The sequence below is a fragment of the Palaemon carinicauda genome, chromosome 15 (assembly GCF_036898095.1).
Source record: "Palaemon carinicauda isolate YSFRI2023 chromosome 15, ASM3689809v2, whole genome shotgun sequence".
Taxonomy (NCBI): Eukaryota; Metazoa; Arthropoda; class Malacostraca; order Decapoda; family Palaemonidae; genus Palaemon; species Palaemon carinicauda.
Genome location: NC_090739.1, coordinates 80,710,527 through 80,718,026, shown reverse-complemented (window position 1 = coordinate 80,718,026; position 7,500 = coordinate 80,710,527).

The following is a 7,500-nucleotide window of genomic DNA, read 5'->3' as shown; positions in this document are numbered from 1 at the left end:
AGGGGAAAAACAGATTATTCCAGAAAATTCATTTTTCAAATATTAATAACACACGCACGTAGTACTTTTTTTCTTTCCATCACAATAGTTTTTTTATGGACAATATCTAACGTTGTCCTCTCAACATTCTGCCACTCCGTTATCTCGATGTTTCATAAAAGACAGCCATTGTCTGTCGTTATAACAAAAGATCGTGTCTCTTTCAACATCAGTTTTCTTCCTCCTGCCTTAATGAATCTTCTAATCTTCTCATTGCATGTTCACAAACCTCAAAATACTCGCTTCACTTAATCCCTCTCAATTAGGATGTTATCAATCATTCTTGATTTTTAAGCGTCGTTCTATCTGCATTTTGACGTAAAGAAATATTGGGATCACCGTTGACGGAAATAAAATAAACATATTATCACAGAGTTGCTTCGAGTTTTTCAACCTATTTCTCAAAAGTCATAACATTAAACTGGGCATATATATATATATATATATATATATATATATATATATATATATATATATATATATATATATATATATATAATTTCAAATAAGCCATATATATTAATACATTAAAGTCTGGATTCTTTTAACGACCTCGGAATCAGAGCCCCAGGCGAAATTACTCAAAGTCTATAGTCCAGGTACCCTGGACCAGGGTTCAAAACCCGGCTGGTCAGATACTATAGTCTTTGAGTGATTTCGCCTGGGGCTCTGATCCCGAGATCGTTAAGAGAATCCAGACTTTAATGTATTAATATATATGGCTTATTTGAAATATGAAAAACATGTTTAATTGTGCAAACTTTATCATACACACACACACACACACACACACACACATATATATATATATATATATATATATATATATATAGATAGATAGATACACATATACATACACAATTTTACTAGTCATCGCTTAGTTGAGTAACAAAGTCAACACGTAATTACTGTGCAGTACCTTGAATATCTAGAAAACCTGGCAAACAGTCACCATTATCATCTTATTGAAAACCGGAAAGGTAACAACTTCTGATGTTTCCTAAGGAAAATGGTTTTATGGTGAAACATGAAAGATGGGTGTGGAATAGCTGATGTTTGTAGATGCCTATGTAGTGATTGGGGTCAGTTAAGAGAACCTGAAGTAGTTGGTGAGTTTGAAGGTGTCTTCAAGACGGAAAATTATATTATATCTAAGTCAGAGTAAGGAATTACGCATAAATATGAACTAGGGAGATGTAGTGATGACTGTTAATAGGGATGTTGGCAGAAGGGCAGTGGTTGGCTTTTTCAAGTATTTGTGTCATATAGAAGGGATGTTCGCATGATGAGAGTTAAGCCACAAAATAACAGAGGGCTTGTAAGAGACTTGATGTTTATGTGGAAGATAAGGTGGTAATGTAAGAAGAAATTATTGTTCCATGTCTCCTTTATGGAAGTGAAGTATGGATGCTAAATGCAAATGAAAGATAGACGATATAAACTGTAAAGATGAGCTGTTTGCCTAGCATATATGGCATAATAGTAATTGATAGGGTTTGAAATATGGAAATAAGTAGGAACGGTGGGGAAAAGATTACCGTAAGTGAAAGAATGTATCAACATAAATTTATTTTGAGGAGGCAAGATGAAAGGAAGGCCTGAAAAAAGGGTTTCATAGATGGCATGAAATACGTATTACGAAGGAAAAGCCTTGATATCAAGGAAGGCAAGAGAGCATGCAATAAAGAGGTGAATGACAAGGAGTGTTGGAGGGGGTTCGGTTTAGGTCGTCTATGACGGACTTAAGCTGCGAAGTTTTTATTGCAAAGGGGCTTCATTAATATTTCATAGTTTAAAGTACGGGGAAGAGACATAAGGCGTGAATTCACTGAGGCCTTATGCATCCCGTGGGTGCCAGAAAATTAAGATAAGAATCGTGAATGTAGCAGTTATTTGTGTGGTCTTTCTTTTCTTGTTAGAATTATGTTTAAAATTCAGACGAATAATCTTTTGGTTGCCTTAGATATCCAGAGAAGAGGCTTACTATTAAAAACAAAAATATGGATAATAAATAAGTATGCGTGTATAGGTAATAGCAAAATGCCAACTTTACTTCTTACATAATTCTCCCCTTTTCCCTGAGCCACTGATTAGGTCTTTGATCCAAATCTTCTCTAAAGAGGTTAACTATTGCAATGTAATCGCTCAGTGGCTACTTTCCTCTTGGTAAGGGCAGAAGAGACTTTGGTTATGGTAAGCAGCTCTTCTAGGAGAAGGACACTTCAAAATCAAGCCATTGTTCTCTAGTCTTGGGTATTGCCATAGACTCTGTACCATGGTCTTCCACTGTTTTGAGTTAGAGTTCCCCTGCTTCAGGGTACACTCGAGCACACTATTCTTTCTTATTTCTCTTCCTCTTGTTTTGTTAAAAGTTTTTATAGGTTATATAAGAGATATTTATTTCAATGTTGTTACTCATCTTAAAATATTCTATTTTCCTTTTTTCCTTTCCTCACTGGGCTATTTTTCCTGTTGGAGCCTCTAGGCTTATAGCATCCTGCTTTTCCAACTAGGGTTGTAGCTTAACTAGTAATAATAATAATATTAATAATAATAACATTATCCTATGTTGTTTCTCTTCCTCTTGTTTTTTGAAGATATTATCGTCTTTTTATTTTCAAGTATTTATAGTTTACATAATTATTCTAAGGTTGTTATAGTTCTTAAACATCTTTTGTAGTTTTTCCTCACTGGGCTATTTCCCTGTTGGAGCCCTCGGCCTTATAGCATCCTGCTTTTCCAGCTAGGGTTGTAGCTTAGCAAGTAATAATAATAATAATAATAATAATAATAATAAAGTCCACAGTGATTCGAACCCATGCACAATAGGTCGGAAAATGCTTAACCACTGAACAAACGATAGTTTCTCTCTCTCTCTCTCTCTCTCTCTCTCTCTCTCTCTCTCTCTCTCTCTCTCTCTCTCTCTCTCTCTCATATATATATATATATATATATATATATATATATATATATATATATATATATATATATATATATATATATATATATATATATATATATTGTGCGTGAGAGCGTAGGATGACACATGGTGATATGTCGAGTATTTAATTTTAATTTTTTCATCTTCGCCCTTTTGTTTTTAAAATTTGGACGATTAACAATCAAATTGCTTTAGTTACTTAGTATGAAGGGTCAAGTAGTAAAAAATAAATATGAGAGCAATAACATAATAACATCGCATAGGGTAAAGCTCAAATTATGATAGAGCCAACTAATCCCTTTGAATGTACGGTACCTTTCTCACAGTGAAAGAATAACTAAATATAACTACCAAGCAGAACTATTTCTATTCAGTCTCGCATAGTTTTCACAATGGATAAACGAATAGAGAGTCTATACAATAGACTCGCAATGGAATGTGAGCATTTGCACAGTTTAAATATAAAATATGAATGGAGAGATTAAGAGGCCATTCTAAATGATAAACTTATCAAAGAAACGTCATATACTGAAATGCATGTAAAACCTTAATTATCTTTAGCGTCTATTCCTATTTTTTTCTATTGTTTTGTACTTTTACACTAATTATCTGTTCAGGGTTTAGAAGGAACCATATTTGGAGCATAAATTAACTGGCGACTGCCTTGAATGTGGAACAATGTATTGAAACATGTATTAAATCAATATAAAAAGTACATTTATTCAAATTAAAAAACATTAATTAATTTTAAACAAAGTTTTGATTTACCGCTATTACAAAAATTACTTCTAACTTCAGCACTGGTATAGATTTCTGTTTTAAAGAGCATGAAGCAACTTAAAGGGAAAAACGTATAAGGCACCGAGAAAATGTTGAAGGCATTACCTGAATATAGTAGGCTCTTTACAATACAATACACATTCTTCGTATTAGGAGTTGGCTATCCTATCTCTTCACAAGAAATAACCAAAAATCTTTACATTTACGATTTGATATTTCAAATAAACATTTCCCTTGTCAATTACATAATATGCATTACAAGGTTTTTAAACATACTCTTACAATGATACAGTAATTTCAACTTCATAATGAAGCATCATTTATTTTACTGCAATCCTGTATGTCTCATCTGTATTTATTTTCTTCGAGACGTCGTTTCTGAGTGCTTCCTCATTAACGCACTGCGAGGCAGTCTTATCTGGAATTGATGATAGCACCAGAGAAAAGCTAAATGATATACACTGAAGTGCTCATTTTTTTTTTTTTTTTTTTTTTTTTAAGAGCTCGACTTTTCTTCTTCTGAAATGCTAGTATCCTTGCATTTCATCGACCTTACATGTATGTCATGGGCTTACTTTTAATTCCTATGAAAAACTCCTTAAACACGAGTTACTACATTGATAAAATTAATTAATCTAACGCAAGAAAGTCCAAATAAGCACAAATCCTAACATAAAAGGAAAACCTTCCTTGAATATATTCACCAAAAATTGAGATTACCGCTAAACGCTAACCAAGAACCAGTGAAAAAAAGAAAGAAAACGGAATAAGTTGGAAATTAAATAAACACCATGTAAGGGTGATTTTTCAGGAGAATAAAATTTTCATCCATAATTTTTTTCTTAACCTACAAAATATCAGATTACATATTTCAATTATAGGAAAATCTCACTTCATCCAAGTACGTTTCTCGGAGGTAAAACCACCAAATATAGAAAAATAACGCCCTCAAAACAAAATCCCCTCTACTCTAAATGCCATCATTTCCTTTTACTGACAACAAAATACTAAAGTACCTTAATCATTAGGAACATGGCTTCATAGTACTATTCATTCTTAACTACAGCTACCGAAAGGAATAATATTCAATCACATCAGACAATTCAATGGCTACTTTAGTTACTTCATTCAAGAAACATGTATACGATTCTACCAAAGAAAGAGTAAACGGGAAAATGTGCATGTATATTTCAATACGAGAGACTTTAAAATAATCTAGTTGAGTACAAACGATCAGAAGCCGTTCCACAAAAAACACCAAAGTTGACCTGGAAACACTTCACAGCTCTACCTTATCTCAACATATTACTCAAGTATCAAGAATCACGAAGAGAGAAAATTGATGTCTAGACACATTGCACATTACTAAACAACTCCTTTTATTCGCATTCAATTCCCTCGGGATGACATTTAAAACATAATGCCAACACATATGGAGATACTATTTCCAAGAACTGAAGAACTTGACTTTCCAAAAATATCTCCATAAGGGATGTAGGTAATAGTTTTCAAATGCGCTATCTAAACGTGAGACTGATTTCATATTTGATAGCATATTTGAAAACCTGTCAGCGACTTGAAATAAAATCTTGAAAATAGTCCACAACTTTCAAAACTGAGAGCATTGTTGTCGCAAGCTAAAGAAAAAAGTAACTATTGCCTAAAAATAAAGTTCTGACGTCGATAAATAAATACTCTAAAATATGCACGACATAATCATATCTATTTCCTCTAATTAATTTCTTATTTATGTTGACAGAAATAAACTTGATAAAATTCATTAATATACCTGTAATAAAAATAATAAAAAAAAATAGGCTAGCGCACACAGGTAGCATTAATACAAAGATCCACAAATTGTTGTACTTTTAAATGGCTAAAGATTTCCAAGAAAGATAATAACAATATGATGTTATCGAAAATCAATTATTAAACCATGCTTGCAAAAAGTCAACGAGATTATTTGTTAGAACTTACTTTACAGTTGCTAATAGAAAAATAAAATAAAATACTTAAACACAGAGGACTACAAAATATTTAATAAGTGAAAGCTATTACTAAGTAATTGAAAGTTTACATAAACCTAATAATGCTTAAATTTAGGGCAAGGAATCCGTAACCGAAGTTCAAGATTCAGTACCGAATCAATGCCATTGAATAAATGGAAAAAAGTTATAAGAGAAGAGGCACCTCGTCTGTAGAAACCTCATCCAAAACAAATCATATCATTTAAAAAATCATATGAGTGTAACAAAGACCCGTGGCCTAACATAAAATAAGTGGAAAGAACAATAGATAATGGTAGCACAAATATTTAGTTTTCAAGAATAACTGGCCACTCCAAGAACATGAAATAAGAAATCGTTCTCCATGATACTGAGTAATGTCTTATCATTCAAACTATACTGCCAGGCGTAATATATAAGACAAAACTGAAACCCATATTCTGCATGATGCTGACAGATAAAATACGAGGGATATCATTATTGAAGCATTTATATGGAATCCTGATACTATCGGGATTCTAAGAATGTTCTTGACGGATAATCCAACTCAAAACTGAGTTGTAGCTAAATGAAAAACAAATATTACAGATCTTACAAAGCAATTCTTTCAGCAGTCGGAATGGATGTAAAATGTCCTTAAAAACCGGGTGAAACTGAGGATTATATAAAGAATAAGAAAGGGCCTTCTTTAGAGTAATATAAATATCTTAAACATGGGTCACAGCGTGGGTCACACTCACACACGCGACTTTAGACACTACCTGTTGACGACTGTTGTGATCCTGTCAAAATTAACCCTATAGTAATCGCCAACTCTCGTGACAAAATTCAATGGTCATTTCCGTTGTTTACTGTTAGTCTGGAAAGTCCACGATTGCGAAAAAATATAATTTCAAAATAAAAAAAACTATAGATATTTTGTAATATCTACAGATTTATTTCCACAGGAAAAAATAAACAAAATCAAGAACTATACAGATTTTCTAATATCTGGAAATTCATTACCACCGGAATAAATAAATTAAGAATAAGAATTATACATATTTGAAGTATTTAGAAATGCATTACTTTATCCCTTTAGAAAAAGGCTGAACAAATATGAACAGGAATGAGAGGGACCTGAACTTCATGTGGATGATTGCATATTTAAGGGGAAAGTTCCCCGTGCTACGGGATAACAGACGTTTAGCGTCAGAAGGAAAGAAGAAAGGATGGAATCAAGAAATTGCTGACCTTCACTTACGACAATAAGACTGAAGAATATATACTTTTATTAGCATCAAACCATTTCTGCGATTTGCATATGCTTAGATTTACTTGGCATTCGTACTTCTCCAATTTCTCTTTTGATCCTGAGAAAATCTACCCTTCCAAAGTTCCACTGCATATTTGCCTTCTTCCAGAATGCCAGGAAAAAAAATTTTCTTTTTATCAACAATTGCGGAAAGAAAATCTTCTCGATGAAGTGGCTCTGAGGAAACACTTCTAAGATATGAGTTCTCTTTATTGCTTCCTTTTCCTACCTTGAAGCGCTGGTGTTAGCAACATTTTTCGCGAAAGAAGGTAATCAGTTCGTGCGTGCGAGTGCATGCGAAAATAAAAAGAGGTACACAAGGGCATATTGGCAATACGTAGACACTATATTCGCGAATAAAAAGACAGATTTGCATACACTCGAACAAAAGGATTCAGCAGCGTACTGATATAAAACAAAATTATAATTAAATAAATTGA